The 25867-nt window shown below is 36.6% G+C and overlaps 1 protein-coding gene across 1 annotated transcript in view; it reads right to left on the reverse strand.

The window, feature by feature from the left end:
• ME1 (malic enzyme 1) overlaps positions 1-25867 on the reverse strand; it is a 184510-nt gene that overhangs the window by 123220 nt on the left and 35423 nt on the right. The gene's annotated exons all lie outside the window — the stretch shown is intronic.

Here is a 25867-nt window from a genome sequence, read left to right on the forward strand (position 1 = left end):
TATTGTCATATAATTTTTCACTTTCTTATATGTCTGTCCTATTAGATTATGAACTCTTGAAGTCAGGAATTCTACATTTCTCACAGAAAAATAAAAAGAAGTGATAGAATATAAGTAAGAAGAAAGGGGGAAGGTAGTTCAGATATGATTCTGGCACTAGCTAACCCAATGGTGGGGAAAGCAGTACGGCAAAGAATCTGGGCTGGAGAACACCCAGGTGCTACGTGGTCGATATATATAATTTCGGGAGTCTTCTGAAAATGACAAGGCCAAGGACCAGACCGAAGATATCGCAATTTATGGGGAAAGCCCCTGGGAAAGTAGAGCAAGAACCAGAGTCAATGCCCAGTTGTAGGACTTGGAGAACCTGCGGCTAAGCGATCAGCAATTTGAGATCTTAGTATTAACGTGGGGGCAACAGATTTGAATGACAGCAAAAGACTTAAGAAATAATGAGAGAACCAACTGACAGCTTCAGAGCCACTAGGTCTGAGGAAGAATCACAAATTATAAGATCACATGAGCTTTGGAAGAAAGGTAAATAAGATGGTTTAAGCGTCTCAGCCTTCATTCGGGTTTAGCTTAGAAATAAACGTAGGAAGAGACAGAGTCTATAGGTTGGGAGGGACCCAGTGGAAAGGTCAAGTGCCAGTGGAAGGTGATATCCTTGTTACTGAACACCAATTTATTATACAAGTAAAAAACTTTTCAATTGAGATTAGAAGAGAAGGGTAGATTTCCAATTTCCTCTGGTCATCTACTTCCAAAAGTAAGGTTTTGAGGTGTTTTTGCCCCCACATAACATCCTAATATTGCTAACATGCATGACATTTTTCTTTGGGTAACTATTGGATTTTGCTCTGCAATGATAATCTTGTGGATTCGTTTTGTTTACTGCAGAAAATGTTTAAAGCTCTATTTTTAGTCTCAATCCTCGGGAGGAGTGACAATTAGTGTGGTAGGCAGATTTCTAAGATGTTCCCAAGATTTCCCATCTCCCTGGTGTTCACATCCTGAATCGTCCCAGGACTGTGCACATGACGGATTTTACTCTGATTAGGTGACAGACGATTAGCACAGCTGGGCCTCAGGTAGCAAGGTCATCTGGGCGGGCCTGTACTCGTTAAAGGCACAGAATTTCTCCAGCTGGTCACAGAAGGGGAAGTCAAAGGTTCAGAGTGAGAAAGACTCCAGGCACTGCTTCAAGCTTAGAGGACGCCAAGTGGCAAAGAATAAGAGCTACTTCCAGCAGCTGAGAGCCGTCCCTGGCTGACAGCCAGCAAGGAAACAGGGACCTCAGTCCTACGATCACAAGGAACTGAATTCTGCCAAGAATAAGCAGCTTGGGAGCAGATTTTTCTGTAAGCCCCTGGATGAGTACTCAGTCTGGCCGATCCCGCGATTTTAGCCTTGTGATACCCTAAACATAGATTCAAGCACACCACACCAGAATTCTGACCTTCAGAACTGCGAGCTAATAAACAGATGTTGTCTTAAGCAGCTAAGTCTGTACTAACTTGTTACACAGCAATACAACCCTAATGTAAATAGTATGTATATTAAAAAGTAAAATTCAGATGCTCATTCCATCATTTATCATAGATTCATATTTATTTTATGGAAGACATGACACAGGACTAGACACCAGGGAAAATACTAGAGGACTATCCACATATAGCTGAATAGCTCTGTTGTCACTTCTGTGACCCAATTACCAACGCAAAGCATTAATTAGCAGAGATGTCTGTAGTTTCCAGAAATTAAAAGTGACTCAGTACTAAGATCGGTAATATTCTTCCAAATGGTGGTAACATGCTAGCTATTACAATTCAATTTTTAGAATTCCAAGAAGATGCACAGGCAGTATTCTTTTAAAAGAACGCAGATACAGAGTGGTAATGTCCTCAGATACTATGTGAGAAAACAGGAACACTTGGTCAGAAAAAAGAACCATACATTTGGGGGAAAAAAATTCCTTTTTTGCAGCACAGTTAAGAAATAATAACAACTACATTATTATAACCCACTGTTCATCTAATCCAATGCTATATTATGGATATTTTACGATATTTTATTTCAGGCCGTTAGTGGGCAATGAATAAACTGCCTTCAGGATGGGTGAAGGTAACGGGAGTAAGCCTGGAGGCCAAAGGCACCTTCAATGTTACCACTAATTTTTTTTTTCTTTACATCTCTATTGGAGTATAAGTGCTTCACAATAGTGTGTCAGTTTCTGCTTTGTAACAAAGTGAATCAGTTATACATATACATATGTTCCCACATCTCTTCCCTCTTGCGTCTTCCTCCCTCCCACCCTACCTATCCCACCCCTCTAGGTGGTCACAAAGCACAGAGCTGATCTCCCTGACTTTTGTCTCCTTAGGAGGTTTATTCCTAGATATTTTATTCTTTTTTGTTGCAATGGTAAATGAGAGGGTTTTCTTGATTTCTCTTTCAGATTTTTCATCGGTACTGTATAGGAATGCCAGAGATTTCTGTGCATTAATTTTGTATCCTGCTACTTTACCAAATTCATTGATTAGCTCTTGTAGTTTTCTGGTAGCATCTTTAGGATTCTCTATGTATAGTATCATGTCATCTGCAAACAGTGACAGCTTTACTTCTTCTTTTCCGATTTGGATTCCTTTTATTTCCTTTTCTTCTCTGATTGCTGTGGCTAAAACTTCCAAAACTATGTTGAATAAGAGTGGTGAGAGTGGGCAACCTTGTCTTGTTCCTGATCTTAGTTTACCACTAATTTTTAAAAAAATCAAATGTGATACAATGTTAACAAATGTCAAATCTAAATGATGGATACATGGGTATTTGTAATTAGTCTTTGTAATTTTCCTACATTTTGACTTTTTTCAAGAAATGATTTTATTTCCCATCTTTAAGAGAAAAGTGAAGTAAATGTAAATACATTTCTCTTTGAGCAGAAGGAAGATGAGTGATTGTTTTTCTAGCTTTGACAGCTACTTAGTAGAAGAAGTGGAACAAAAACTCTGATCTTGTGACACCTAGATCAGTGGTCCTTCCGTCTTACTATGAGATGTAAACTCCTTCTAACCAGTAGTATAAAGGGTTATCCTATACTATAAACCACTTGCGTCTACAGCCATCTGACCAGCAAGAGAGTACATGAGGTAGAGCCCAGGTGACCAGGCTATGTGCAGTCAGGGTTTCCTACTCACAGGTAAGGGGTCTGGAGCCAACCTGAACGCAAATAGTTCAACGTACATCACGATGGAAGAGAAGAGCTGTGGAATAATGATCAAAGCAGGAGAGTTGAATATTGGGGAAGTAAATCAACTGCCTAACAAGAGGGTCTGAGAGTTATGAGAGGTAGAAACAGAGTGGATGGGAGGGTGTAGAGATATGGATCATGTGACGACCTTTTGGGAACTAATGGTCCTTTGTGTGACATTCCTCTTGGCTTGACACTCTCTCCTTTCCAGGGAATAAATCTTTAAAGTGGCAGAACTATGGCATGAAAACCATATTTTAATGATTTGCACAAATATATTAATAAGCTTGGTTCCCTAATTAACTATTTTCATGTGCTGTGCATTAATAATATTTAATTATTAATTCTATTACTTTTCTGGCCTTTATACATTTTTAATTTTTGTTGTAGTTAGTCCTCCAATTCCAAAGGAGTTACTTAAATATTATTTTATAATGAATTAAAATAAAATTACATATGTTGATCTCACAGTTTAGGACATCAGTTTATGTAACTGACACACATGACCATTTAATGAGTGGACCATATCATACATTTTGGCTTCCTATTATAGAAGGGCACTGGATAGGAAGAGGAGTTTTAGTCACAGCTACAAAACTCTAGACCAGTCAGTTAACTCTTCTCATCTCACTACGTTACAAATAAGAAAGAAGATTTGGTCTAGAATGATATTAGTAAGCTGTGTCTCAAGAATCTCTGCATCTATGACATTGTCTCTTCTAATCCTGAGACTGCAATAGAAAGAACTTTCCAACTTTATTTTTTTTCTTCTGCAATATATATAGCTACCAGCAGAACTACAGAAAATTTGAATGGAGAAACTCTTCTTCCAGAGAAAATAGATATTAAAAAAAATAAAAACAGATACATGCTTTATAGAATTTTCTCCTGTGACTTTTCCCCCCCGACTTTTCCTGGTAGTTTCAGGCACATCGTTAGGAATCAGGTCGTGTAGGGCTTCCCTGGTGGTGCAGTGGTTAAGAATCTGCCTGCCAATGCAGGGGACACGGGTTCAAGCCCTGGCCCGGGAAGATGCCACATGCCACAGGGCAACTAAGCCCGCATGCCACAACTACTGAGCCTGCGCTCTAGAGCCCGTGAGCCACAAGTACTGAAGCCCATGCGCATAGAGCCCGTGCTCCACAACAAGAGAAGCCACCACAATTAGAAGCCTGCGTGCAGCAACGAAGACCCAACGCAGCCAATAATTAATTAATTAATTTTTTAAAAAAGAATCAGATCGTGTGGGTCATTACAAGAAGAAAAACGAGGGATGATGAGTGGGAAATCACAAACCTACCCAGCTGTCAGGAGACCAAACAGAACATGTCATAGGAACTTTCATTTCTATGCCTGACACCAAACTACGTCAAACACAGGCAAACACGTATACACTCTAAGTATCTACTGAAGTGAACTGAGATATGTTTGCTTCATGCTTTAAAAAATATCCTTAATTTAGAGGATTTGGGCTGGTTAGATTATTTTAAAGCAATTCCTTAGTTTTCCCAACAAGTCAATGACATTATTTTCCCCTTTTATGTAAATACAAAGGCTGCCATCATATAAAGAAAATATTTTTGTTCCTAAGCTGGAGATAATATCTTCCATTTTTGAATGACTGGTAGAAAAATGACCCTTCTATTTCCTAAGATGAAAAATGTTGATTATTATTAATGTTACAAGCATGTATTTTTACCACAATTGGTGATAATTTTTAAGAATGTTTCATCAAGCGTAACAAATGGACTACTTTTCCTTTTGTTCAATCCATCGGTACAAACTGATAATATTGTGATCACTACAAATTCATTGTGAATAAAAATATTTTAAAGAATATGATAGGTTCTTCTACACAGGCCATGCCAACTGATCTGAACTGGTAGCTCCCTTTATATAGATGGCTGGTGCTGTTTCTATAGATGACACTGTTTTCGTCATTTCATAAAATGTAGGTTATCTATTCTCTATTATTTAGGCAATATATATATTTTGGTCTTATATTTAATTACCTACAGCTTATAGAAATAAGACAAACATATCCTATGTTGAACGCTCACTCAATGAAAAAGAGTTCAATTCTTATATCCTCAGAAAGGATGTTCTCATTTATTGCAAAATGTCATTATCAGGAAAGAGCAAAAATATCTACTACTATCAGAAATGAAAGCCATAGAAAACAATTTTTTTTACCATAATTTGAGAGGAAGGAGTATGTTCTTTCTCAGATCAAAACCTGGCAGTTATAACAAAATTCCTATATATTTTCAATCAAATTAATAAGATTTAAAGTGATTATAGAGAACTTTTTAAAGGATCTTAAAAGGACAGCAAAGATGATTCAACGTTTTAAAAGGAAACCTCTAAAGGAAAAGTTTTCAAAGGATGCAGTGGAGAAGACATACAGAGAAAAAGATAACAGTTTTAAAGTATTTATAGGATTCTTACAAAGAGTATAAGAATCCTTATTTTTAAAATCTCAATTAAGAATAAAAACTTAGATAAAATACAAGTGATTCAGGTTTGCATTTGTAAAGGCTGTTAAGTATTCAAATGGTTAGGTTTAGGAAGATCATAAGCAGGTGTGTTTAAGGTTTTCTGTGATATTAGAAATTAAGGAAATAAAGTAGCTGACATATCCATGTCTTTCTCAGTCTGTACTACTATTATTCCAAGATACTGTATGGTGAGATGAAAAGGTACAACCAATTCTGCAATTTAACTTTGCAAGGAAAAAGAAAGGCAACCTTACCTACCTTGTATTTAATCCCTTATGTGATATTTTCTTCTTCTAAACTCCCTTTCAGTAAAGAAAGCAGTAGCAAAGACACCAAAAATATCTGACAGGATAGTCTAAAATCCTTTCAATATGACGTGATAGTGAGGAAAATTTAAAAATATCCAGAGCTATGAGGCAGAAACGAAAATGAGACTAGACAAACACGGAGAACAGTCACAGAATGGTAGATTTCTATACACAGAAAACAATTGTGTTAGGACCAGTTACTTGCCAAGCATCCATCTGATTCATTCTGTTTGAATTAGCAAATTCTATCAGAACAGAAAAATTACTTAGTCTCACATCTCAGCTGGTATCTCAGGTTTCCTTCCAAAATTACAAAAAACAGCAATGAAGGAAAGGGGGAAAAAAAAAAAAGCACTTTTCTTCTCACTGTTAGGGGAAAATCCATACATCCCATCAAACATTTACTGGCAATGGAAGAACAAAAATCCTTCAGTTACTTGATGTCTATGGAATGAGAGTCACATCCAAGGCCAATATAAACTGACTATGCAATGGCATTCGAGAGCGGAAATAATAAAGACGCTCGATGATGGAAGTGCCCTAGAATAACGCCACTTCTTTTTATGCAAGAAGGCAAAGGCACTAAGGACAAGAAACAGCAACGAAAACGAGGATACAGAAGAATTCAATTACTCCTCCGTGTATAACGCATTACTCAGACCATTAAGATTTGTCCCAATACTTGCATGAAATTCACCCACTCAGGCTCATGATCCCATGTCCAAAATCTTAAGAGAGACTCAACATGAATGTAACAACTTTCATTAATCATGCTGTTGTTGCTATAAACTGACTGAAGTTTATCCTAATTCTTTCATTCTCATTTCTCTGATAAACAGCATTCTTGGATAGCAAGAGCTTCTTAGATGAAGCTTTGCTTTCAGGTTCTTTTCAAATGGCTAATAAAGTAAATCCCACAGCCTTGACTCTGGGCCTTCATCCAGAAGTCTTTCCTTTTGCTAATCTTTCCTTTGGGAATCTGTATTCTTGCAGAGGAGTTTATGTAAAACCAAAGCTAGTGATCAAACTATTCACCCACTTAGTCCCATTTCCTTTTCTAATACTGAAGAAAACTAACAGAACTCCATATGCATATGCTGAGAATCATAAAAATAAGACTTTATTCATCTAAACGAAAAAAATGTATACAGGTATTGTCTCTAGGTAGTCTTTTTTCCCCCCATTTTCAGAGAAAGAAAATTCATCAGTAGAAAAATATAAGCCACATGGGCAGACTTGGTACACTGCCAAATACAGTTCAAGCAAATGCCTTTGATGTGAAGCCACTTTGATACGGAGCAGGGCCCTGTGGGGCTCCTGGGCACAAAAGCCTTCCTGTGTGCCCCATTTCTTTCATTACAGGAAATAGGCTTCATTCAGCCTCCACGACTTACCCTGAGTTCCAACGGACAAGTTCAAACAACTGCTAATTAGGCAAGGGAGGGGATGCAAGACAAGGGAAGTCAAGAAACTGTAGTGCAGCCTTGGGGCAGGGTCCTGGTTCCCCCTCAAGGGATACACAGCAATACCTTTGAGCTGTTTTGCAGATACTGAAACCCCCAGCAGGTGGGAGAAGTTAACAGTCCGCTGCCCACCAGCACGTAGACCCCAGACAGGTTGGAACCAGAAGGTTGACGATGCTGACTCCCACTTACCTCACCACCAACCAATCAGAAGAATGTCCACGAGCTGACCACGCCCCCTGTGAACCAGTACTATGAAACTCCTCACTACCGCCTCCAGGTCAGGACACACAGTGTTGAGGGCATGAGCCTGCTGTGGCCCCCTCTGCCTGGCAAAGCAATAAAGCTGTTCTTTTCTACTTCACCCAAAACTCGGTCTCTGAGATTTAATTCAGTGTTGGGGTACAGAGGCCAGATTCGGTTTCAACTTTTCCAAAGAATTTTGCAGGGGGAGTTGCCACTGCTGGGGCCTAAGAAACTGATCCCCCCAATGCTACTCTATAAACCAAATAATGTCCATTTTCCCTCACATTTCGACCATCCCTCTACAAATTCAAATCTACACTATCACAGGAAATCTGTCACATTTCCTTCAAGCATAAGTGAGAAATATGCCTTCAAAAAGCATAAGCTGTATTATTATTATATCAGTAAGACTTTGGGGAAATTAAAGGAGAAAGTTAAACAGCATTAACTTGATTTATAATAGGGTTCTCAGGCTACTTCTTTTGGGGAGTTGTGCCTAATTCCAGTTCTGTCTGGTTAGGTGTCCCACCTATGATTTTTTTCAAAAGTATTAAACAGTTCTAGATATACTGGATGAAACCTGCAGATTAAAATTTAATATGATTCCATTCAAATAAAAGGTCTATCATTTAATTAGACATAATTTTATCAAATTTATGACATATTTCTTCCTGTTACAGTTAATCCCGTTATTTTATTTTATCAAATGTTGCATATTTTTCTACAGCTTCATCTAAAAGGTAAAGTTATTATCTACCATACCAATTCATTTTTAGCAACATGTATTTTTATCTTTCACGAAATATGTAGAGAGTTTGAACATTATGTCTAGCAAAGTTAATAAATTTACTTTTTATTATTTACGTATATTTCTTACCTAATTGTTTCTAAAAGTCCAACACCAGAATTTAATACAGGCACTACATTCCTTGCAACTATTCAGACTTATGATGATAGTTTTTAGATGTTAAGAAGGGTGAAGTTCTTCAAAATTCTCTTGAAGAGTTAACAAGCAAAACAGTACGATGATCACTGATCTACAGTAGCAAACATAATCTCGAGTGTTCACTGGTGTTGACAGATGTGCCATCTTAATTTCCTAAATGATGCAAAAGTTCAATGTTATATTTAACATTTACTCCTGAATGTGACTGGCTGCAGAACTGAGCAAAATTCTTAAACGAATCAGTTGAGTGGCATGCCAAGAATACATGTACTTCAATAAAGGACTGGCAATGATTTTAGAATCCAAGAAATACAGTTTTCACTGAATTTAAGATGAAACATGAATTTTGAAACTTATTTTTTACTATTTCTAGACTGTTCTTATTAAATTAAGGATTTGTGTTTCCCATACATTGTGAATAGCTACAGAATTCTCTCAATGGTGTAGTTTATACGTTGGCACATTTATAAATATGACATGAAGTAACAGAAATAAAATGAAGTTTCTATCAAGAATGTCTCTTCCGAAAGGGGAAAGAAAATCATTTGGCATTGATGCAATTATCAGTTACTCTCAAGCACTGAACCGTAGACTTGAGAATATGGTTATCAGAAAAATTTAAATTTATCCTAAAGTTTAGCAGCATATTGGCAATCAAAAGAATATAGTCTTTTAAGCTCCCAAATATTTAACTAACAAATTAGTTTAAAACAGAGAGGCAATAAGTCGGTGAAGCATCACTTGAAAGAAAATGTATGAAGCCTTATGGATCTCAAGATCTTGCTGATTAACAACTATGTCACATGTTCATAGCTGGGAAAACAAAGGGATTGGTGTTTAGAAAGCATTAGAACAAAACAAAGACTGAAATGACGGTTTTAGCTTCTGTTCTTGTTTTTTTTTGTTCCTTTAAAACTAAAATAAAACTAGACTAGAAAAATTGATGTTTTCATTACATTAATAAAGGTTTGAGGCAGTAAACAATACAAGTTATAGATTCAGGGAAACCATGAGATTATTCAAATCATAGAAAAATGACAGGAAACACAGGGATCCAGAGGACTGGCAGGCTTTACTGTTTTCTCTAGAGTGCAGGAAGCCATCTTACCCTGGAGGGGGAAGAAGATGTAGAATTCTAGTAAGATACTTTTTTTTTTTTTAAGAGGACATGGGCTTTCCACTTAGCCTGGGAAGAAATCCAGGGCTAATGACTATCTAAAACCTGGGTCTGCAAGACATACTCATTGAAGAGAATTAATACTATTTGGGTGGTGTGTGGGGCGGGATGGAAACAGGAAAAGGAAGGTGATCTAAAGAAAACTACTGCAATTGAGCACAAAATACAGCCAAAGTCCAAGAGGGAAAATGGAGTTAGTTCTCAAAGCTAACATAAGAAAACATACTACTGCATCTGGGAAAGAAAAAAAAGGCAGTTCTTCAATTCTGAGAGGAATTTATCAAATGAGTCTTTATATAAAGGACACTGAACAATACATCAGACTTTCTTTCCAAAAGAAGTTTTAATAAAAGATAAAGAAGAACTTCTCTATTTGGCATTTCTTTCTCATAGGGACCCTACGAAAGACAGAATATAACATTAAATTATGAATGCCTGTGAACCAGGTTGAATAAATCAAAACTAACTTCACTGATCATAGTTTGCTGTACTGTTAAAGTATCAAACTGGGAGGTATATTCTCTACTCAGCAATTATCTGTCTATTAAGTGGGGCACACGAGTGGAGGGAAGGTTTTATGCAAACTCAAGGTGGCAGTCGGCAGACACTTGCACAATAGAAATCCTTCGTATGTGAAAGTTTTCTTAAACTGACTCAAGCAGCTTAATACATAAATGAGACTTCATGCAATTTATCCCTGTTTTCCAACCACAAGGAATTCTTCCCACCATAGTCACTGGTGGTTTTCTCTGGGTAAGGAATGACAATTGTCCTCTGAGACTGTTTAGTATTTTGCTTTCATTTTGGGGGGTTGGGGGTAGCGCATGTATCTCTTTCTAAATAAAAGCAAGAAGAAAGCTGTTCTATATCTATATACACCCTTTCGAATTGTTCGCTGTTAGTGTTACATACTTTGATAAACACTGTGTTCAAATTACTTCCTTATTTACATTACTAAGAAAGTGTATTTCATTAGTACAACTTTTCATATTATTTAGTGAAACAGCCTTGGGGCAGGGTCCTGGTTCCCCCTCAGGGGATACACAGCAATACTATTTTGTTACATGAGAAATAATGAAGGGTAATAAAGGAAAAAGGAACCACATTACCATGTCCAAGACTTTAAGTCACATGTTAGGAATGTCTTATAACTACAAGATAATAAATTAGAAGCTAAATTTGGTGTAAAAATAATCTTTGCAAAAAAAAAGTATGCAATGTCAGTATCTTGTTTGTCTTACTGGAAAAATTAATGAGCTCATCTTCTCATGTGAAAGAACTCCCCCCTACTACTAGATATTTTTCTGGGTGAGTGCTTCCTTGAAAAACTTAACAGAGTTTAAATTATTGCTTGTATTTAACACTTTCCATCTGTTTTCAGAAATAGTTGTACCAAATATAATATACTGGTCAGGAAGCAGAATAATATATAAACTTCCTTTGTGTTCAATGAATACTTACAAACACGTTTTCAGTAGTTTTTTTTACAAGTCTTGATTTGCTAATGCCTTAGGATTTTAGTCAGAGAAGGGACTTAATTAGGCATCCTTTTGTGAAAACTCACTCTCTTTTGAAATGAGAAGGGCCTAATCTAAAAGAGTGGCAATGGGATTGAATGGATGAGAGAGATTCAACAGATAAGAGGTAAAACTGACAAGGCGCAAAAAGGGAAAAGAAGGGGGTTAAAATCCTGAAAATCTCTGAGGTGTCTGGTTGAGGTGACTGAGTGGATGGTGTTGAACCTCCCAAAGTTAAGAAACCTGGGGGACTGGAACGGTAGGCTGGGGAGGAACAGAAGAAAAAGAAAATAGGACCTAGAAGAGAACAGTGGGGAGCACTGACATTTTAATGGGTGGGGCGGGTCACTGCTCTTAGCTGTACAGATGCAGAAGGAAATATATTGAAGAGCGGAAACGGATTAGATTTAGTTCATGGAAGTAAAACGTTAAGCCAGTGAATTCCTAGGGGTAATGGAGAGGAGTATATGAGATAAGGAAGATCAGGTACAGTGTTTACATTCTTGCAACCCTAAGGGTGAGAAGAGCCAAGAACACAGCTGGAGCTCAACCCGGAGGAGCAGAAGATCCGGCTGAGGCTGAGCTACGGAACTCCAACCCCACGTTAACAACATCTGAATTGAAAACATAGGGGCACAGAAAGGAAATGAATAGGATGTAGGGGCAGTGTAAAACATGGTCTACTTGGGCTTCCCTAGTGGCACAGTGGTTGAGAGTCCGCCTGCCGATGCAGGGGACATGGGTTCGTGCCCTGGTCCGGGAAGAGCCCACATGCCGCGGAGCGGCTGGGCCCGTGAGCCATGGCCGCTGAGCCTGCGCGTCCGGAGCCTGTGCTCCGCAACGGGAGAGGCCACAACAGTGAGAGGCCCGCGTACAGCAAAAACAAAAAAAAAACATGGTCTACTTGGCTCTTCCTTGAGGCGGAAGAAAGGACGGATTTGTGCAGTGCACAGAGGACAAGATCTTAGGAGAATGGACTTGGGTTATAAATAAAATTAGGCATACTAAGTCTGCAAGCTTGAGAAATTCTTATGGACGGCAGCTCTTCTTATCTCTGCTAATGTTTTCAGGGTCGGTGTAAACACACTAGGGTGTCGCATATCCACGTCACCTCACCTACAGCCATCACTCCAGGACTAAGAGACTGTAGAGTTATTCCCATGTGGATGGTTACTGCTATTGGCAACTGTGTTAGCTTCCTACAGCCTTCCTTGACTTCCGCACTCCATATCCTAAGGGGATCCAGTGCCCTCAGAGTGATCAGGATTGACGCAAGGGGAGCCCATATCACAACAGTCTTCTTACTGGGCCTCCCATGTCCACTCTAGCCCCTCCTTTCCAATCTTTTAACCACATTAACAGCCAGAATAATCTTTTAAAACTTTAACTGGATGTCATCATTCCTCTGCTTCAAATACCTCAACGGCTCCCCAAATGGATTAAGAATAACAATGAGACTCTACCATGAACCGCAAGACCTGCACGTGACTCCTGACTATCTCAAACCTCGTCTCATGCCATCCTCCCCACTTCCAGACCTTTTGAACATGTTCTTTCCTTCGCCTCAAATGATTCTTTTTTTTTTTCTGGTTTTCACAAGCTAACTCCTCATTCCTCAGGTGTCAGCTTAAATATTATCTTCTCAGAGACACATCCCTGGCTACACGATGAAAAGGAATCCCTGTTGTTCTTCATCACTCTCCTCTGTTCATTTCCTTCATAACCCAAGCTGTACTCACGTCTTTCTCTGCTCCCCTGAATATTATAGGCATGCCTCGTTTTATTGCACTTCACAGATGTTGTGTTTTTTTACAAATTGAAGGTCTGTGGCAACTCTTCGTTGAGCAAGTCTATCAGCGCCATTTTTCCAATGGCATGCGCTCACTTCGCGTCTCCGTGTCATACATTGCTAATTCTCCTAATATTTCAAACATTTCCATATTTGTTACAGTGATCCGTGATCAGTGATCTTTGATACTACTCTTGCAACAAGACGACAACTCACTGAAGGCTCAGATGATAGCTAGAATCTTTGGCAGTAAAGTACTTTTAAATTAAGGTATGTACATTGGTTTTGTAGACAAAATGCTCTTGCACAGTTAACAGACTACAGCACAGAGTAAACATAACTTTTATACGCACTGGGGAACCCAAAACAATGTGTGTGACTCACTTGATAGTGATATTCACTTTACTGTGCCGGTCTGGAACGAAACCCGCAACTTCTCCAGGTATGCCTGTCCTTATAAATTCCACAAAGGCAGGAAATACTCCTTTTATCTACCTATACTCAGATTAGTAAAGTGCCTGGCATGTAGTGGACACTCAATACACTTCTGTTAAAGAAAGGAAGGAGAGAAGAAATCATGAACACAGAGAATCAACAAAAAGATTTTGAAGAAGTGGCAGAGTTGGGAAGAAAACAAAGCAGGGACCTTCGAGAACAACTGAGTGATCAGCAATGTTATCTGACAATTTCTAAAACTAGGTTTAAATGTTAAATTGCTGTCATTAAATCAATCAGTGTTAGAAACTTCTTAAAGTGAAACCATATTTGAACAATATTCCTATGGAGTATCTATTAGAACTAAGTCTTCTAGAAAGCAATAGATGAAATTCTTTATATGTAAATACTCCATTATTTGGGAGACAAATCTTAATTAACAACACAACATACAATTTTAGCTTTTGAAAATCAGAACACATACTAGTCAATGAGGAAAAACCCAAGAAGCTACATGTTAAGAGTGTAGCTTCTCTGAACAACTCAGATCCAAGATAGAACATAATCAATGCAAGAAGACGACTCAACATGAATCTAGGAGGATGTCATGGTTAATTTTATGTGTCGGGACTTCCCTGGTGGCGCACTGGTTAAGAATCTGCCTGCCAATGCAGCGGACACGGGTTCAAGCCCTGGTCTGGGAAGATTCCACATGCCGCAGAGCAACTAAGCCCATGCACCACAGCTACTGAGCCTGCGCTCTAGAGTCCGTAAGCCACAACTACTGAGCCCACGTGCCGCAACTACTGAGCCCGTGTGCCTAGAGCCCGTGCTCTGCAACAAGAGAAGCCACCGCGATGAGAAGCTCGCGCACCGTGACAAAGAGTAGCCCCCACTCGCTGCAACTAGAGAAAGTCCGTGCACGGCAATGAAGACCCCATGCAGCCAAAAATAAATAACATTTAAAAAAAAATTTTATGTCTTTCAACTTGGCTAGGCATCGTATCCAGATGGTTGGTCAGACATTAGTCTAGATGTTTCTGTAAAGGTAATTTTTAGATGAGATTAACATTTAAATCAGTAGACTTTGAATAAAGCAGATTACCTTCCATTATGTGGATGGGCCTCATCCAATCATTTGAAGAGCTTACTAGAAAAGACTTACATGACCTTCCCCAAGGGAGAGGGAATTCTTCCAGCAGACTTCTGGAGTGCACTGCAGCATCCACTCTTCCCTGGGTTTCCAGCCTGGCAGCCTACCCTGAGGATCTGGGTCTGGCCAGCCTCTACAACTGAGTGAGCCAATCCCTTAAAATAAATCACACACACACACGCACGCACGCACGCAGGCACACACACACACACACACACACACACACACACACACACTCTACTGATTCTCTTTCTCTGGAGAACTCTAAAACAGAGGAGTACAAAGTAGAAAAATGAGTTCAAGCCCTAACTCTGGTACTTAACAACCTGGTGATACTGAGTTTCCTTGGAATGACTGTATTAAATCATAAAATACATAGATTCTAAAAACCAACAAGTAGTATACGTTAATGACTCTATCTCCCCATGCTCCATTAACACTCAACTACTGTTTCCAAATAAATGTGAACTGAAAATGTACATAAAAACAATTTGAGATAAGCTCTTCTTTATTCATTTTAAAACTCGTATGAGCATGCCAATTAATTAAGCATAAATAGGTGTTGTTCAGATGGTTAAAATCCAACGTACTTTCCACAGCAGAAAACACTGGAAAGAATCCTAAGGTAATACTGAATTCATCAAACAGATGGTATTTATTTGGCACGTTGTCAATAAAAATTAACTTCTTCCATTAGGGAAATAACATACCATTTTCAGCTTTTAAAATAAATTACCTCATTTCACAGTGAAAATGTTTTAACTTCACAAAGCAGCACTAATTTTGTAAAATATGACACCCTCCAAATTATTATAAATGTCATTCATTCAGCCGCCCATCATAGTAAGACTAGAATTTATATTGATAAATGAACATTTTCCTTGCTTAGAAAGAAATGAAATTCAATAACTTTCATGATTTATTTTAAGTAGATAACTACATAATTTGGAATTCTATCAAATATTTTATAAATTTTACTACAGTGAACATAAAATATTATTATAAAATATATAGTAAGGAGCTCAAATTGACAACTTCAATTATGACTTTACTTCAAACAGTTAAAATTGAGACTATAAAATTACCTACGTATAAAATAACCAACATTTTTTACAGGTATATAAAATAATTCTTAGACAATGTTAACTACAGAGTACTTTGTCATAAAAACAGACCTTTGAATTTTCAGAAGCATACCTAAGAAGCACAAAGGAAATTTGGTGGAAAGAATAAAAGCAAACTCTAGCCTGGCTATTTCTCCTCAACTACTGATTGGGGGGGCAGGGGTCGGGGGGAGGGACAAAGCACTGCCTCTGGGAAAATTCTTCCTAATAATTTCTCTAGGAGCTAAAACTGTAACTAAGTTAAGGAAAATATATAAAAATAAACAACAGTTTAAAAGCACAGAACAAAGTCTGAAAAAAACTACAGAGAAATTTTTAAAACTCAGATGAGAAGAATGTAATTACTTCAAATGAGAAAATGTCAACATTAAACTTTTTATCCATTCAAACTAACAGAAACATTATAACCAGGATACAGCTGTGTAAACTGACATGTGCTTGTGTGTTTGTCTGGGGGAAGGAGTACGAATTTTGATGAGATGTGTCATCAAATCACTTGAAATCTGTTCACAATCCTTCTTATTTGAAAATCTATTATTTTTAATAAATCCTAAAATTGTGATTTAAAGTTGCTACTAAAAACTTCCTGAACTAGAAAGCAAGGTTACTTGAAGTGATGAGTTAGTTGTGAGGTGTTCCAAATACCTGGAATTATTCTTCTGTAGGCTGCTCTTTTAAAAATTCACAGAATTTTCTAGTTAAAAGTGACCTTAGAATTAAACTATTTTACAATCACACCCAATGCAAGAATCTCACTTATAATGTGTATGACCACTGATTATCTAACCACATGAATATTTCCAATGAGGAGAATAAGGAAAGTCTATTCCAATGTCAGATAAATTATCAGAAAAGCTTCACCTACACTGACTGTAAATCTGCATCCCTGTAATAACTTCTATCTACTGATTTTAGTTCTACATTTTGAGGCTATTCCATGCAAGTATACTTTTTTTTCACATGAAAATCTTCCAAATAATTGAAGACCTAACTATGTCCCTTTCAAGTCTTATCTTTTAGGCTACACATTTCTATTTCCACCAACTCTTTCTCACATTACAAGTTTTCAATAACTATCACTGCTTTGGGCACTCTTCTCTGGGTATATCTCAGTTTGCCAACGTCACTTCAAAAATATGGAATCCAAAACTAAACACAATATTCCAGATGTGATCTGAGAAGGTGATGTAAAGAACCATTTATTGCCTCCCTTTAAAAAAATTCTATATTTTTAGTAATGAAGACTGGCACTTATAATCCTTCTTAAAGACATAATAACGCCCAAATTAATACACTTTCATAAAGACTACCTGAGATAAAACTTGGTAATTTTTCATAATTCTCCATATGCTATGTGCAAACTTAAAACACCTGGGTGTACCACACAGACTGTAGCAAAGTTATTTTTGGATCCTAAACTTAAATTTCCATTCAAGTTTTCCACACTTAGAGTCTCTAGCTGAATATGGAGACTTGATGAACTGTTACTTGACACTTTTTAAGGGTCTTTTACAGTAAAAGATAAGTTTAACTGCCTTGCGAAAGAGATTTATATGTCTATGCAAACGTTTAGACAATCCTTAGATCCTGATGTGAAAGAACGCTCTTTGAATCATGCCTACATTTTCTCCATTCTCCAGATTTTTCCTAATTAAGGCAATACTTAAGAAAGAAGATAGTTTGGTATTTTAAACTACTTCTGGGCACACACTGTATTGCCAGAACTTAAGATATAGGCTACTCTACCTCACTCCTATTCAGCACAAATCACATATACATTTTCATAAATATGACATTTAGTCTGTTCAGAAAAAAAGTCAATTTGAATTAATTAGTAGTTCAACAAATCGTCATCCTCTAAATCTCCATAATAAACGAAAATCAACTTCTTGCAAATAATTATCTCTAAAAAATCAACTGAGGTAACAGTTAAGAGACTTGAACTAGTCCAAATATTCCAATAACTTGTTTCATATTTTTGAAAAAAAAAATTCCACCATGTAGTGTTGTTTTTTTTTTTTTTTAAAAAAAAGGGAGGGTGCGTAGATGCAAATATCAGGCCTATGTCATGGGAAAAGAAAGAAGTGAACAAAAGAATATTTTGGAATAAGTATAAATCCAAATCAAAAGCTTATTACCATGGATAAAGGGTGAAAAGCTTATTAATATCTAATATTTAAATGATAACTTTTCTAGAAGCATTAAAAAATTCTCTCTTAAACACCAACTATTTCAATTTCTAGAGATTCTAACACAATAAAATTGTAGAAACAGAAAATTCCAATACAATAAAAAATAAAAATTACAAACTGAACCAGAGCTATCAATGAAAAATATTCCCTGTTCTCAAAAGTCTCCTAAATATTTCTAAAGATTCTAAAGTGGCTTAATCGAAGAAAGCCAAATTCAATAAAAAATATTCCTGGTCCACCTGCGCAGCTCTGTATCCAGGACTACTCAGAGGTTTAGGACCTCCTCTGACCTCTTCCCAGAAGCCCCCTTAGCTCTGAAAGTGAGATTACCTAGGAAAGCAAGAGATACTCTGGGCACTGGATCACTTGGCAGTTTACATCACAATGGATCACAAAGGACCACATCACGAAGGATAGAACTATTCAATTTACGGGTTAAACCTCTAACTCACAGCTATTAAAACTGGCTGTGAATTGGTACAGCCACTATGGAGAACAGTATGGAGGTTCCTTAAAAAACTACAAATAGAACTACCATATGACCCAGAGAGATATGGGAACACATGTATATGTATAACTGATTCACTTTGTTATAAAGCAGAAACTAACACACCATTGTAAAGCAATTATACTCTAATAAAGATGTAAAAAAAATGATATAAAAAAACAAAAAAAACTGGCTGTGAAATCGTTTCTTTTCCATAAGCAACTTAAACTGCCGTTATTTATAATTAATTACTGAGTTACTGAAATACTTATAGCTTAATAAAGTAAAATCTCTATCATATACCTGTATAGTACATATAAAAAAAGACTGTTTAAGAAAACCAGATAGATTTAAAATGTGAAAATTTATAAAACAGGATACAATATGAAAGTGTTCATCCTATTAACTATTCATTCGATAGCTATTCTAATTATAATCTGCAGCATATAATGAGGACATTCTTGGGTTAAAGGAGTATTAGCTTTGGGAAGGTTCCTTTTCACATTTATTCCTTTTAAGCTTTTTTCTTGCTGCTCTTTCATAAACCAAATATCAATTAAAACCGACACCCTCACCCTATAAGACTACAAAATTTGCTGAACTTTTGGCCCTTCTGGATAAACTATATATTTCCATTACAATAATCATGGTCTAATCATGGTCATGTTTACGACCATTTCTATATTACCAGGTAGACATTCTCCTATGAAATTGCACATGAGGTAATAAAGAAAGCTTGGTCCTCGCAATTAAATAACAAATACTGTACTTCAAGTCCTTTTTAGAATTCCAAAGGAAATATGTATACAAATAAACAATAAGTGTAGAAAAACGATCTTAGTATTTTGTTTTGGTTCATCTTAGTATTTCCTTCCATGCATTTCTCTAAGAATTTTCTGGGAAAAAATCAGCAAAAAACCGCATCTTACTGATTCTCTTTGACAATTAGACTTGTTAATAATCTTCATCATTGCCAAAATCAAAACATGTACCTTTTATGTAGCATATATAATGTTTGAGTTAAAATACTAGGATCCTTAAATACATTAAGTTCCAGGTCCATACATTTAATTGCCTATTAGACATCCCCCTCGATTTGGAAGTCCCAAAGACATTTAAAATTCAACATGTCCCTTCAGATGGCTAACAGGCACAAGAAAAGATGCTCAACTTCACTGATTATTAGAGAAATGCAAATTGAAACTACAATGAGGTATCACCTCACACTGTTCAGAACAGCCATCATTAAAATGTAAAACAATAAATGCTGGAGACAGTATGAAGAAAAGGGAACCCTCCTGCACTGTTGGTGGGAATGTAAATTGGTGCAGCCACTATGGAAAACAGTATGGAGGTTCCTTAAAAAAACTAAAAATAGAGTTGCCATATGATCCTGTAATCCCACTCCTGGGCTTATATCCGGACAAAACTATAATTTTAAAAGATACCTGCACGCCAACGTTCACAGAAGCACTGTTTACAATAGCAACCTAAATGTCCATCAACAGATGAATGGATAAAGAAAATATGGTATATATATATATATATATACACAATGGAATATCACTCGGCTATAACAAAGAATGAAATAATGCCATCTGCAGCAACATGGATGGACCTAGAGATTATCGTACTAAGTAAAATAAGTCAGAAAGAGAAAGACAAATATAATATGATATCACTTATATGTGGAATCTAATATGATACAAATGAACTTATTTACAAAACAGAAACAGACCCACAGACATAGAAAACAAACTTATGGTTACCGAAGGGAAAGCGGGGGGAGGGATAAATTAGGAATTTAGGATTAACAAACACAAACTACTATATGTAAAATAAACAAGGTCCTACTGTACAACACAGGGAACTATATTCAATATCCTGTAATAAACCATAATGGAAAAGAATATGAAAAAGAATATATATATATTTCTGCATATAAACTAACACATTGCAAATCAATGTGTTATTTTATTCTTTATACTTCAATAAAGAATAAACTAAAATAAAACGCCTGAGAAAAAATCCCACTCAACATGTCCCAAAAAGAACTTTCTTTTTTTTTTTTTTTTTTTTTTTGCGGTCCGCGAGCCTCTCACTGCTGTGGCCTCTCCCGTTGCGGAGCACAGGCTCCAGACGCGCAGGCTCAGCGGCCATGGCTCACGGGCCCAGCCGCTCCGCAGCATGTGGGATCTTCCCGGACCGGGGCACGAACCCATGTCCCCTGCATCGGCAGGCGGACTCTCAACCACTGCGCCACCAGGGAAGCCCCCAAAAAGAACTTTCTATATCTCTCATAAACATATTCAATTATTTTGAAACTCAGTGAATGACACCATCATTCCTTTAGTCACCCAGAAATCCAGGAGTTATAATGGTACCAGTTGTAATAACCACTACTTGGGAAAAACTACTTTGTGCCAAAATTATGTTAACTATATTATCTATATTAAATCTAATTCTCCTCAACCAAAAAACTTTCAAAATACGTATTATTCTGAGAAATTTTACAATAAAGAATCCTGTTTAATTTTAGTTAACTCTGGTTCTCCAATTAAATTGAACACTGAATGTTTTTTTTCACCTAAGTGTTGGCAAACCAATTAATGGTACTAGTCAGAACAGACTTTGGAAATGCTTTTTTAAAAAAACTATCACCAACAAACTGTTGTATTAGCTCATCCTTTTTGCCAAAATTGTATCAGTGATGCACTGTATAGAGATGAGTAGTTGAAAGGAGTGTAGTTATGTGTTTAAACTTGTATGGTCTATATTTAATCAGGGCTTTACTTCCTCACAACCTGATTCCTTGGAATGAAGCTAATTTCTTTCGGATCTATTATTTATGAGAATTTACCTGTTAAAACAGTAAGCTTAAAATAGTAGGAGATACAAAGATCATACCAATACTTTATGTTTTTCTTCGTGAGTGGATGAATAGAGGAATATTAAGTTACTATTTCTGTGAGGTAGCAAACAACATACATTCATTCAGCACCAACCAGACACTAAGCTTAAAACAGCATGGGAAATACAGGAATAAATTCTAAAATATGATCCTTTCTCTCTAGATGCTTACAGTCTAGTTGTAACTAAATGAATAGTAAAATGACAACAAAAGAAACCAAGAGGGGAAAGAAAAACTGAGCTTGTAGATTGAACACACTGTTGGTTGCCAGAAGTAGAGGGAGGGGGACGGGTAGAAGTGAATGAAGGTCAAAAGTTACAAACTTCTAGTTATAAAATAAATAAGTCCTGGGGATGTAATATACAGCATGGCAATTATAGTTAATAATACTGCTTTACATACTTGAAAGTTGCTCAGAGAGTATATCTTAATAGTTCTCATCACAAGAAAAAAGTTCTTTTCTAACTATGTATGATGATGGATGTTCACTAGACTTTGTGGTGATGATTTCACAATATGTACAAATATCGAATCGTCACGTTATATACCTGGAACTAATATGTCGATTATACCTCAACTTAAAAACTGAAATAAATTAAATTAAAAAAGAAAAGAGACGAAGAGTACTTGATAGAACATTCAAAATACCAAAAATAGGAACATGATTAACTGCCAAAGGCATGGTGAAGTAGTAATGTAGCTAATAAGAACTTAGAGGAGAAGGAGATGATTCTTGGAAAATGCAGTGTAAAATATAGAAGGCAGAAATATTTCCAAAGAAATTACATAAATCTGCTTTAGCTGTCCTTTACATAAACCTGCATTATCAATTTGCACAAAACTTTTCTTTAAGAACAGTTTCACAGAATACAAGTAATTTAAGTAACACAGTAGGATCAGCATTCTGCAAAAATGTAAAAAAGAACCGTCTTTAGCTTCCAACAATCACACCTCTATCATCTACAAATTAGCCACAAATAGATGTGCTGACGTAAGCATACTGCACTACCAAATACCGAAAATTTTGCAAGAATTGAATGTTACGGGAACGAGATAATCTAAGCAAACTCAACAACATTCTTAAAAATCATTATCCACGACGTGTTGAAAAACCCCACACGATGTATCTATGCCAAAGAGAAAAGAAATTCCACACAACACCAACAAAAGAATATTCCAGCATCATACCTCAAGAAAAAAATGTTACGAGTTATTCACAGAAGAATTTATTTTTGGATGCCTAGCCAGATTTTAATGCCATATTCAAAATGAAAAATAATATCTAGCCATAGGAAAGTATCATGTCATTAAGATATATAAAAAAGCATAAGATCAAAAGATATACCTATTTGCAACTGTACTAAGCTCAGTACCTGTACTATTAACCCTTAACTTTCACTAATTATGTTCCTAATTGCTACCACCAAACCCACAAAGTAAATATAACAAGAGGTATAATCCTCCTGTTTAGTTTCTAAATGTCTTTGAATACCTACTGTTGCAGTAGGAAAGGTTGAAAAGACACTTGTCAATTTGGGCTTAAAAAAAAAAATAGTCTAGATGCTAACTGATGCCTGAAAGATCCATCATTATTCGAACACAATCACAATTTCCTTTCTAATTAAATATAATATCTAGATATGTCACATAACACATTTTCAAACAGGTTTCTTTTTTTATAATCATGAGAGAACCCATGAGAATTATTCTACTAAAGAATTAAGTTGGGGGGGGTGCTTCCCTGTTGGCGCAGTGGTTGAGAGTCCGCCTGCCGATGCAGGGGACACGGGTTCGTGCCCCAGTCCGGGAAGATCCCACATGCCGCGGAGCGGCTGGGCCCGTGAGCCATGGCCGCTGAGCCTGCGCATCCGGAGCCTGTGCTCCGCAGCGGGAGAGGTCACAACAGTGAGAGGCCCGCGAACCGCAAAAAAAAAAATCAACATGACAGAAAAGTGCCATAAAGAGATTACTTAGAAACACTTGTGGAAATTTTACTTTCTCTCTGTTAGTATAGTATTCCTTAAATTTCAAATATGGCAGAAAAGTTGATAGACTAATACCATGAATGTGTCACCTAGAATCAACATTTGTGAGCATTTTGCTATGAATGCCCTGCTACATCTCGTCCCATCTCTCCCCTTTCCTCTCCCTCTCCTCTCCTTCCTTATCCATCTATCTACCCATCTCCATCTATCCACACACCTATCAGATTATTTCTGACAAAGCTCCCCATAATCAAATACACTAATACTTCTAAAGAAAAAAAAAATGACACTACGTCACATAAATCCTATAAATATCCCCATATAAATTCAGTTCAAATTTTGCCACCAAATGGGCTCCGATAGATCAGGTTTGGTCCCAAATGAGATTTTTTCTTTTTTTATGTTTTGGTTTTCAAAGTTTGGGATTTAAAAAATGTAGATAAAGGATGTTGGGCTATTGTATTATCCCCACTGTTACAGAGGAGGAAACTGAAGCACAGAAAGGTTAACTAATTTATTCAACACTAGAACAAGTGGCAAAACCAGTAAGTGAAAATAGGCCATCTACGCCAGAGCCCATACTTTTAACCACTGCTCTAGGAAGCCTCCAATCCAACAGGAAGTCCTCGGGACTTTATCTTTATCCAGAAACTGAACTCTTACCCCGAACTCCATTGCTACCCTCCTAATCTGAGCCACTGTTATCACTCACTAGGTTTACTGCAATAGCTGCTACCTAATTCTTCTACCCATTTAACTAATGGTAAAAGCCAACGTTCTTCAAAATAGCCGACAGGAAGCTATAGGCTCTGTACCCTCTTATTTATCCTACATCTGTGACCTCATCTACTACGCAGCCCTCTCTCACTCCACCCTGTCTCTATGCTACTCTATGGTACACGTTCCCCCTTGTATCTCCCCCTCTCACCCTCCAATATCATCTTCCAATGAAACCTACAATGTCCACTCTATGTAAAACAGCTACTGCCCCTCCCCCAAAGCACATGACACTCCGCATCCCCCTTTTCCTGCTCAACTTTTTCTTTCCCCATAACACTTATTGCCTCCCAACACTCTAGACAATTACTTTTTGTTTTGCTGTCTCTTCTGTTTTTAGATTTATATATATACCAATGTATCCCAAGCCCGTAGAAAATCTAGTACCTAGTAAGTGCTCAAAAAAGTAACTGTTGCTATTGGGATTTCTATGTCAACTTCAACCCAAATACTTTGAGCTAAGCTCTTCTACAAGTCTTATAGTTGTTAGCACTTCTCAGGATCTCATAGAAAACTTTGAATTTCAATAAATATGCTTAAACTACATTTTAAAACAGCTAAGATGTATACACTTACACTTTTATCAAGAGTCTTTATGTAGAAATATATTTTATAGACATGGACAGACATATATATTTTATGATGTCACTCAGAGAAACAGTAAGGTAAAGAACAGCTTATACAGTATGATCCCTTCTATAAGGAACACAGTATGTATTTGTACGTATCGGAATTTTTGCTATGATGACATTGTGTATTTTTAAAATATTTCTTCCTTCTGTATATATGCATTTTCTCATTCTTTCAATAATGAATATGTATTATTTGTAAGATTAAAAAATACTGATATACTCAAAAAAGAATTATCCGTCATAATACAATTACCAGCTAAATTCTATTTGTCTACGAAAAAAATTTATTCACTATTAACATAGCCATTCTATAAATGCAACATAGATATGTGCTATTAGTGTAATTTAACAGACCGCCTACATATAATTCTTCCCTTTATACAAGGGGTAATGTGGCACAAGTGCGTAAAGTACTATCACTACATCAATATACCTTCAAGAAATCTACATATTCAATCTTTCAGATCTTACCTCAAAAATAGTCACTTCAATGACAGTATTTGCAATAGGCTTTTTTTGTGGTATAAACTTATAAACATTTCTTTTTTATCTTTAAATTCAGAACTATAAGGAGCACAAATGCAGTCAACTCGAGCTTTTATTGTTGCTGCTGTTAAAAGCACTGATACTTATTTCAATTGTTTCTTGCTGCAAAAGTATTTAAAGCGATATAATAAATAAAGCTATGGTTTTAGAAAAACTATATTGTATATTTTATACATCTTTAAAGGTGATTACAATTTCATTTAAAAGAAATCAACAAAAGAGCCAGTTTAATGTCAGCTCTGAATTTAGGAAACGATATACTCCTTATTTTCAGGAAAATTGGGAATCTTTGTTTTAACTTGTAAAATGCAAACATAATAGTGGTAATTACCATCTCAGAGCCAAGCTTAATTATGATCAACTACTTTTTCCCCAAAAAAGAAAAAGCTCATTTATTGTCTGTAAAAGGAAACATAAATTGGTTTATAAAAAAA

Source organism: Neophocaena asiaeorientalis, unplaced genomic scaffold (genome assembly GCF_003031525.2).
Source record: "Neophocaena asiaeorientalis asiaeorientalis breed wild unplaced genomic scaffold, Neophocaena_asiaeorientalis_V1.1 scaffold253, whole genome shotgun sequence".
Classification (NCBI taxonomy): Eukaryota; Metazoa; Chordata; class Mammalia; order Artiodactyla; family Phocoenidae; genus Neophocaena; species Neophocaena asiaeorientalis.